A 10,646-nucleotide genomic window follows, 5' to 3' on the forward strand; every position below is an offset into this window, starting at 1 on the left:
AGAATATGGAATTTTTCGGAATACAGAATACATAATCTTCCAAAATATGGAATACATAACTTTTCAAAATACGGAATACATAATTTTCCGAAATACGGAATACAGAACTTTCAGAATACAGAATTCGAAAATTTTCAGAATACGAAATACAAATTTTTTCCGAATACAGAGTTTCAGAATACGGATTTTTTTTCCAGAATTTTGCGGAATATAGAATTTTCGGACTACAGTATATGGATTTTTTTCTTTTTGAAAATGATTTTTTAAATAACGGTCACCTAACTGGGTTACGGTGATTTCCCGAAATACAGTGACCTGTTCGTGGGCCATCGGAATAACTTTTTATTATAATAATGTTTGAAATACCGTTACTTTCTGAGGGAATAAAAACGGACGAAGTTAGGCGGTTACTCAGCAAGAAATGGGGCAAGGTGGCCCGTCATTTGTCTGAAATGGAACAATTGTGCGCTGGAAAATTCCAGCGCGTGAACCTAAGCGTTGAAATTTTTCAGCGCTTGCTTTTAGGCAAGCGCTGAAAAATTCCAGCGCACATCTTCTTTAAATTCGAACAACGCAGTGGCAGTTCGCCATTTCTGCTGCTGCTTGTTCGAATTTTTTGAGCTTTTCTCTCAACGTTCTTTATCAATTCTGCTCGGATTTGCTTGCTTTCTTCACCAAAATTGTTCCGAAGTTACTCTAGATCACTTATATGTAAGTAATTTATAGTTTAACTTTAGTTTTAGCTTAATTTTGAGTAGAAATTCGTATGAATTTTCATGCCCGAATTGAATTGGGGTTTATGATTTTTTCCCCAATTTCTTGCAATTGTTGGCTTGTATGTGATGTTTATAACAGGTATGAGTGCCTAAGCATGTTAGTTTCTGCAAATATGTTGATTTTGGATAATTTTGAACTTGTTTAAAATTAGCCCCCAAGTGTGCCTACGAATTGGTATTGGGGGCACAATGTAGGTGTTCTTGGTGCATTGCTTGCGGTTTACATAGTCTATGGATGATAGAAAATGTATGATTTTGATGTTTGGAATAGTTTGTGGTAAATTTCGCATGTATGAACTTTATTACTAATTATGAACTTAGCAACATGCTCACACTTAGGGAACAAATTTTTTTTGCTGCCATTAGCTTGTCGTGTTCGGAATTTCAGAATGTAATTTATTACATTACTAGGTTCAAGGTGTGATGCCTTATATTTTTCGTACTTTTTGCGAAATGTAGTGTGTCAGGTGATACTTCTCCGTCCTCTACTGAGGGGGAGGCTTCAGAATACATGATGCAGCCACAGATGGTCTCTTCTCGTCCGATGAGACGAGAGTCCACTTGTCTGCGCGTTCGGGCCTCTCAGAGGGCGAGGAATAACTCTTCGTCTCCTCCATTGGAGTCTGGAGGGGGTCCTAACCCGGAGGATGATCCAGCTTGGTTGGGCCTGATTGAGTATGACGGGATCGACCTTCACCATGACTTGGGGCATCACTTGGTGTCCCGGTTTCGTGTCGGTAGGGTTGAGTCGGATACGTCTTGTTGACCCTATGGTGGGTCTGTCTTTGTGGAGTGTTTGGAGAAGCTGGATGGACGGACTCGCGGAGTGGTGGATGGATGCCCCTTGTTTTCGACCGTGTGCGTTTTTTGGGAGGTAGTGGGCCCCAACGCGTCTAGGCGGTTCTTGCGTTTGCTTCTGGAGTGGTTATGGGATACTACCAACACTTTTCACTTTCCCTGGGGGGAGATGACCATTACCCCTAAGGACTATACTTCCCTTACGGGTCTATCCTTCACGGGCACCTCGATTTACAGCATCAGGGATGTAGATATGCCGTCGCAGAAGACGGTTAGAGAGTGTATCGGGGAGGAGTTGGCCATGGAGGTGGCCAAGTATGGAGGAAAGGGGATGCCTTACTCCTTCCTGGTGGATGATTTGGCGGAGGGACGCCCTTCGGGTGCTTCTGCGAGGCCCTATGCCCGCATATTTTATCTACTGTTTCTGAGTTCGACGATTTTGTTGAACCGTTCCGAGCGGGTGGATCCTTGGCTGATTCCATTGGTGGAGGAGCTATCCGAGCTTTATTCGTTCTGTCAGGGCGAGGTAGCCTATGTGAATCTGATTAGCCATATGAGTGTGGACGTACGAGTTCTGGACGGTCTAGATAGGCCCATGAGGCCCATATCACTGTGTTCCGTGTAGCGACTCATTGAAGTACGTGCCTTGTCATTTTAGGAATGCTAAATGGGCTGAGTACTTATTCTAACTTGTCCTCATTGTTCATTTTTTCCTGCAACTGTGGGCTTTTGATAGCTTTCCCTTCTTTGCCCCTCGGTTTGGTAGAATGGATAGGGGTTACCCCGTGGCTAACTGTTGGGGCACTGTTGGGAAGTTGAAGAGACGTCCTCCTATGAAGAGGTTCAAGGATCTGATTGCGGCTGGGCGTCCTGACTTGGTAAGCATGATCGGTTTCCTTTCTTACTTTATCTCGTGTCATGCGAGTTACTTTACTTGTCTGTTTTTGGGATCTACAAACAGGTGAGTTGGTCCTACTGGGCCGGGCTAGAGGAGACAGAGGCGTGGTGGAGGCTTGGTGCCAGTCTCGGTTCCGAATTATGTACCAGGGTCCCAGGGCCCTACATGGTTCTTGTGAGAGCGAGTACTCTGGTAGACTGCTCAGCTGATGCAGGTGCCCCAGTCGCCGCCTTCTAGTATGTTGCGCCCTACGGGCATCCTTGCTAGCCGTCGGGCGGTGCTGCGATAGGGCGTGCCTGCGGGTGAGCTAGTGATGCTTGATTCTAGATATCCTGATTTAGTGCGACTCCGGGTCTTGCTTCCTACGGTCGCCGAGGTACGTTTCAAGAAAAAAAGTTTGTATTGAATAAAGTATATACTTCGACTTTCTTGTGCTAGAACTTTGTCTCGTAAACACAAAAGTATTGTACGTGCTTTTTTGAAAAGATTAGGTTCAGAATTTTTAGAAGAATTCTTTACAGAGGAAGAAAAAGCTCTTTCTTTGATCTTACCAAGAGATTCTTCTATCTCACGGGGATTATATAGAGGGCGTATTTGGTATTTGGATATTATTTGTATTCATAATTTGGCCAATGCATGATGAATGATTTATTATGAGAGTGTCTAAATGAAATGGTAATTATCCCGAAATGAATGGAGGGATAAGATAAAAAAAATTCATTCATTTTTATACTGAAATGCTTATGCAATTAAGGGTTGAATATTCAACTTTGTTCTAGTTCCCCCTAGAAAGGGAACTGAGTGTAGAACTCATACATAGGGAAAGCCGTGTGCAATGAAAAATGCAAGCACGATTTGGGGAGAGGTTTTTTCTTCTTTTTTTTAACAGGGAAATTATCTACTCCATCCGATTGGTTCCGGGTTCGAGTCCCGGGCAACCCATTTTTTAATACTGAAATCATAATCTTTAGTTTCTTTTTCAATTCACTTAATCTTTTTATTTTATTGATATGCACGTGTTCTACTCTTTTCTGCTATGTCCTGACTTGTTGTTTGTCTATGTTGCAGCCTGAGCCTACTAATCTCGGCGGTTTGGTGCCGCCTGATTGCACATTATACCACGGCGGGCGGGTCTAGGATCACGGAGGAGGTGCCTGTGATCCCTGATGAGGAGGGATCTCACCCGTTGGTCCCTGCGGACGCTCGTGTGGTATGACATTCGTTTTTCTGGAAATCATACTTATTGTGTACTTTCTGATTCTTTTATGCATGATTGCTGACATTTTTCTGTCCAGGTGCCTGTTAGGATGGTCAACGAGGTAGTACGCGCAGTCAACCGGCTAAAGGTCGCGTTGTCCTCGGCTCAGGCGGCTCTTTCCTGCAGCAACTCGAACTCGACTCAGGTATGATGCCTGACCACTTTACTTTAGTTTGTCAGTTGATTATATATGTGCCTACTTGTGTCAGGATTTTGCAGACTGACGTCTCGCAGGCCCGTGTGCCGGAGCCGATGTAGACTCCTCGGAGGGGTCGGCGTTCTTTTGAGGGCGATCGTGGTGCCTCTGGGTCGCATGCTAGATTGCTCTTTTCAGATGCTGGTCTGGGTCAGAGAGCTGTGCGGCCACCGACTGGGCCTAGGAGGAGTTACACTGGCCCATTTGGGGTGTCGCAGCCTTGGATGAGTTGGCAAGTTCCTTCATTTCAGCCGTTCCAGAACGGCTGGAAGCCTCAGCCGTTTCAGCAGCCTTTCGGCACTGGGTGGGTGCCCAAGCCGCAGACGCAGAGTTGGGACTCTTCTCAGCTCGAGACCCTATTCGATGATCCTTCCATTTCTCAAGGTGCTGGTACGAGCAGAGGTGCGGGTGGTGCGCACGATGATGAGGATGAGCATTTTCCTCGGGGGTTTACTGGGCCCCCTTAGTAGGATACATACATGCTTTTGCTAGTCTGGACATGTATTATTTTTCGTATTGTGCTACAGACTCTTGTACATTTTGCTGCATTTTTTTTGTACTTGGTGTGTTTTGCTTTGTCTGCGTGCATCGAATTTTGCGAAAATAGGCCATTTTTCAGTATCTTGCCTTAGTAGGAGGTATTGCCTTTTGGAGGTATACCGACTCACTTAAACAGAAAAGAAAACAACCAACACATAACAGGAAATGATGCGCTTTAAGTTTTAGGGTCAGCAATGCTTTTAGAGTTTTAGTCGAAGTAAATCTTTATTCGGAAATCGAGTTCGAGTACAGAGTCTTAGAAAAGTAATAGAATCCCGGATGTCCTATATTAGCTGTTCTATAACAGAGTTTTAATTAAATCGAGAATCGTGTCGAAAATTCAAAATCTGCGTAGCTGGTAGTGTTTTTACGAAACTGTTTTGCGAGCGCTGGAAATTTCCAGCGTTGAAATATTCCAGCGCTTATATCTGGGCGGTGGATTTTTCCAGCGCTGGTTTCTGTGTTATGCGGAAATACAAATTGCACATCCGTTTTAATCGTAACTAAAATACTGCTTGGCGTGACTATAAATAGAGGGCTGCGACGTTCACTAATTTTTCACCCTTGCATGCATTATCTGATTGCTTAAGTAGTCCGAACCTCGTTGTCTTCTTTTTGCTTTTGTGTTCTTTGCCATGTCGACTCCCGTTCCCCCTGTGTCTTTGTAGCTCGTTGTTAGCAGGTGGCTTCGCTCACTCACCGCGACTGATAAGATGTTGTTGAAAGAATATGCCTTACATGCTTTGTTAGGATTACAACAAGTAAAAATTTATTTCAATTTCATCCATGCTGCCCTGAATTTTTGGGATTCTGATCATCATGTATTTACTTTTCGCAATAATGAGATTGTTCCCCTGCCTGGGGAATTTGCTGCCATCCTGTTACTGCATTTTCCGTGACCCCTAGTACTGCTGACGAGGGGAAAAAGATGATGGGGAAGTTCCTTTGTCTGAAAATAAGGTTAATAAAATGTTGGTCGGGGATGCTGTTGACCTTTCGGTGCTCATCAAACACTTTAGAATCTCTACTGTCAATATAACTGAATAGAACCGTAGCATTAGGGTCCTTTGTTTCTGTTTGTTGAACTGTTACTTATTTCATATCAATGACAACATGCTTTAAGACTTGAGACTGATGCCAATTGTCAGTTCGATGGAGAGTCGGTATTCTATGATCCCCATGGTGGTTGCCGAGTGTGAGGGGGTCGAAAAACACGATGAGGCGCCTCTAGAAAGAGTATATGGCCCGCACGACTTTTCCCCTATGGATGTGGCAAGAATATTAAGAAAATAGGAACTAACTGTGGGCGTTAGCCTTTTTTTACTAGTATTTAGGAGTCGTCATTCAGTTTAAAAAAACTGACAAAACCCGGTTATCGTGATATGCCCGGAGTGCAAACATATTTGACTCACAACGGCAATAGGTTCCCTTGTGATCCCTGATGTGGAGATCGCTCAACGTACATCCAGCGGAGTAGAGATTGAGAGTTCCGAGGACGTTTACTAATACGAGGAGTGCCCAACAATAGCCCACGCGGCGCCGTCCTTCCTAGTTCAATTGTGACGATGATGGGACATGCATTATGCTACATTACTACTCTTGATTGATTTTAATGCACAGATATTACTAAACCGATGTCAAAACGCTGATTTAGATTGATTCAAGGTGCTTAACAATAAACCGATTTGTCCAAGTATTATCTGATTTAGGCGTGAGCAATATAATAGATTAAAGTTAGCAGATTTATATGGCGAGGAAAGCAATAAAATATAGATTCAGAATACAGCAAAGCGTAGGCTTTACTGCGGTTCTGAGGAACACCTACCACTTGACTTTGCTAGCTTTCCTTTTAGCTTTTCGTTAGGCCCGATAGATTACGACGGGGTCGATCTTCACCATGACAAGGAGCATCACGTGGTGTCCCGGTTCGCGCAGGGAAGGCCAAGGCGGATACAACTTGCCGATCTTTTGGTGGGTCGGTTTTTGTGGAGCGCTTAGGGAAGCTGGACGGTCGGACTCGTGCAGCGGTGGAGGGATGCCCCTTATATCCGACGGTATGCCTCTTTAGGGAGGTCGTGGGCCATAACGCATCTAGGAGGTTCTTGCGCTTGCGTCTGGAGTGGTGGTGGGATACCACCAACATTTTCCACTTCTTGTGGGGCGAGATGGCCGTTACCCCCGAGAATTACACCGCCCTTACCGGTTTGTCCTTTACGGGTAGACCGGTTTACATTGCTAGGGGTACAGTCATGCCGTCACAGCAGACGATTAGGGAGTGTATTGGGGAGGACTTGGCCGTAGAGGTGGCCAAGTACAAGGGGAAGGGCATGCCTTACTCCTTGTTGGTGGACGTTTTGGCGGAGGGCCGCCCTTGTGGTGCTTCAGCGAGGATGTATGCTCGCGTATATTACCTGCTGTTCTTGAGTTCGACAATCTTATCGAACCTTTTGAGAGGATGGGCCCTTGGCTGATTCCATTAGTCAACGACTTGTATGAGTTAGGTTCTTACTACTAGGGCGAGGAAGCCTATGCGCAACTGATTAGCCATATGGGTGTTGCTGTGCGGGTCTTGGACGGTCCATACATGCCGATGAGGCCGATTTTCTATGTGCCATGCCACGACTAATCGAGGTACGTATTTAATACTCTTTATTTTAGGAGTGCTAAATGGACTGGGTACTTTTACTTATATGCCTTTACTATTTTGTTTCTTGTCGTTGTGGGATTTTGAGAGTTTTCCCTTCTTAGCCCCTCGGTCTGGTAGAGTGGCCGAGGGTTATCTTGCTGCCTTCTGGTGGGGCACTGCCGGGAAGCTGAAGAGACGCCCAACCATAAAGAATTTCATGGACATGATTGCAGCTGGGCGCCCTGACTTGGTAATTATTCTCAGTTTTCCCTTACTTACTTTTATCTCGTTTTATGCGAGATACCTGACCTGTCAGTTTTTGGTTTTGCAAACAGGTTGGTTGGTCCTGCTAGGCCAGGATGGAGGAGAGAGAAGCGTTGAGGGAGGCCCGGCTTCAGTCTCGGCGTCAGATCTTATACCAGGGTCCTAGAGGTCCTGCCCGGTTTTTGGGGGAGCGGGTGCTCTGACAGACTTTGGAGCTTACCCGGGTGCCCCAGTCGCCGCCTTCTAGCATGCTGCATCCTACGGGCATACTTGTTAGTCGTCCATCAGTGTTGCGACGAGGTATGCCTGCGGGTGACTTCGTGCTGCTCGACCACATCTACCCTAACTTCGTGCGACTCCAGATCTTGCTTCCTCCGGTCGTCGAGGTACGTGTAATCTTAGGACTTTATGGATATGTACATGTGTTTCTTACTTTGCTGTGTTTTGACTTGTTATCTGTCTGTGTTGTAGCCTGAGCCTACGGATCTTGGCGGTTGGGTGCTGCCTGATTGCACGATCCGTTATACCATGGAGGGCGGGTCTAAGATAATAGAGAAGGTGCATGTGATTCCTGATGAGGAGGGACCCCATCCGTTGCTTCCGGCGGAAGTTCACATGGTAGGCTATTTGTTTGCTTGACAACCACACTCATTGCATATTGTCAAGTAGAACTGCTAACACTTTTCGTTGTTCAGGTTCCTGCTAGGATGATTAACTAGGTGGTGCGCGAGTCAACCGGCTAAAGGCCGCGTTGTCCTCTACTCGGGCGGCTCTCTCTTGTAGCAACCCGAACTCGACTCAGGTATGGTGCCAGGTAATTTTGCTTTATTTTGTCAGTTTGGTTATGCATGTGCTGACTTGTATCTGGATTTTGCAGATTGGCGTTTGATGAGTCATATTTGTATAGGGTATTTTAGGCGCATTTAGTTCGCATTATTAGGCATTTATATCATTTTAGTTGCATTTAGGATCACTTTTGCATAAGTTATCGTTGTCGTACTCTATTACGCCCCGTTTGTGTTTTCTTAATGTTTTAGGTGATTTTACGGTCATTTGGATGCTTTCGGAGTGTTATGAGTTGATTTGGATGATGAACGGATGGAATGTTGACTCGAGGATCATTGCATGTCTCTAAGGATAATTTTGAGTCAACAACGAAGCTAAACGCTATTTTTCTAAGCATTAAAACGGACAAGCATTCACTCTTTTGATGATATCTCATGTTCTATATGTCGGAATGAGGCGATTTTTATTGGCCTGGAAAGTAGGCTTCAAGAGCTTTCCAACGACAGGTCACACGTCCCTATAGGCATTGTAGATCAAGAGTTATGACATAAACAAGATGACTTGACTATCCGATTCGCCCACGGCCCACAACACATGCCCAATTCTTCTCCTTGGGCGCGAAAACCAGCGACCAACCAGCGGGGCCGCTGATTTCTTCGCCCAACTACTTCCACGCGTGGGTTCGTTGCGTCGTTTCTCGTGATCGTTCAATTAAATGATAACTTATGTAATTATTATTATTTTCCTATTTTGTTTAGAATTTAGGAAACACTAAAATACCTCAAGGGAATTAATGTATTCCCTTAGGCTTTTATTTTCTTTTACGTTTTCAATTCCTAGAACGCTTTTCACGTTACTCTCTATTCTCTATTTTTATCATTGTTGAACCCTAGCTTTTCAATTTTCAAATCATCAATCTAGAGGTAATTCAAGAATTGTTGTTGCTTTAATTTATTATTATTATTTTTCGTTCCTTAGTTTAATTTTTCCTTTGATTATGAAATTCATGTTTATTATTTCTATCATGTTTGTTAATTCAATTATGAGCGAGTAGTCGTATTCTAGGGCTAAGTAAGGGAAGCCATGTTTATACCATGATTATTATGCATAAAGTTTGTTAATTTATAGATTATTGCTTGAGTATTCCGATTGATTTGTTTTAATTGTTGATTCATGTTATCGGCCAATTTCATGAATTGATTATCTAGCTAATAGGAATTAGAATCGAAAGATCGTATTTTTAGAGGCTTAGTACAATTGGCAATTCTGATTATGTTAGCGACCGTACTGCATATGTTGAATTGAAAGTGTTAAGACCCGACCGTAGGATTAACATGTACTTTAATTACTCGGCTTAGTTTATTCATTTCTGGATTGATTTATGTTCTTGGATTGGTATAAGCATGGTGAACCGAACAGACGCCCTAGACCTTTTAATTCATTGATAATTTCACATTTACATTATTGCTCTAGCTTCATTAGTTAATAATATCCAAAATCAACTTTCGTTATTGAAATAGTTCGTATAATTGGGCAAAAACTAATAAAACTTGTCTCCCTGTGGGATCGACCCGTATTTGCCAAGTATCTGCTATCAACAGACACCGTGCACTTGCGGTATCACTTTTTAATTCATCAGCGTTCAACAGGCTCGTATGCCGGAGCCGATGCGGACTCCTCGGAGGGATCGTCATTCTTTTGATGGCGATCGTGGTGCCTCTGGATCGTATGCTAGGCCGCGCCTTTCGGACGTTGGTTTGGGCCATAGGCCTATGCGACCATCGACTGGGCCTAGGAGGAGCCATGGTGGGCCGTTCGGGGTGCCTCCGTTTGAGATGGGTTGGCAGCCCCCTTCATTTCAGTCATTCCAGGCTAGCTGGCAGCCTCAGCCATTTCAGCCGCCTTTGCGTGCAGGGTGGGTGCATGTGCCGCAGACGCAGAGTTGGGACTCTTCTCAGTTTGAGACCCTGTTTAATGGTCTGCAGGGTTCACAGGATGCTAGCACGAGTGGTGGTGCTCATGGTGACGAGGATGAGCCTCGGTAGGTCATACACATGTATTTCTCATTTTTACATGTATCATTTTTCGTATCGTGCTACAGACTTTGCATATATTTTTTGCATTTCGTACTTGTAGTTTCTTTTGTTTGTCTGTGCGTGCATTGATTTTTGCGAAAAATGGGCCATTTTTTAGTATTTTGTGAATATTTCGCCTTAGTCGGAGGTATTGCCTTTTCAGGTATACCGACTCCCTAAACAAAAAAGAAAACAGAAAACACATAACATGAAATGATGTGCTTTAAGTTTTATGATCAACAATGCTTATCGGAATTTTAGTCAAAGTAGAATTTTTATCCGGAAATCGAGTTCAAGTACAGAGTTTAGAAAATAATACAATCCTGACTGTCCTAGAATAGCTGGCCTTATAACAGAGTTTACGCAAGATGAGAACTTTAAGCAAGCTTGAAACCCAAATCTGCGCGGCTGATGGAGTTTTTGCGGAGC

The sequence above is a fragment of the Spinacia oleracea genome, chromosome 3 (assembly GCF_020520425.1).
Source record: "Spinacia oleracea cultivar Varoflay chromosome 3, BTI_SOV_V1, whole genome shotgun sequence".
In the NCBI taxonomy this organism is placed as follows: Eukaryota; Viridiplantae; Streptophyta; class Magnoliopsida; order Caryophyllales; family Amaranthaceae; genus Spinacia; species Spinacia oleracea.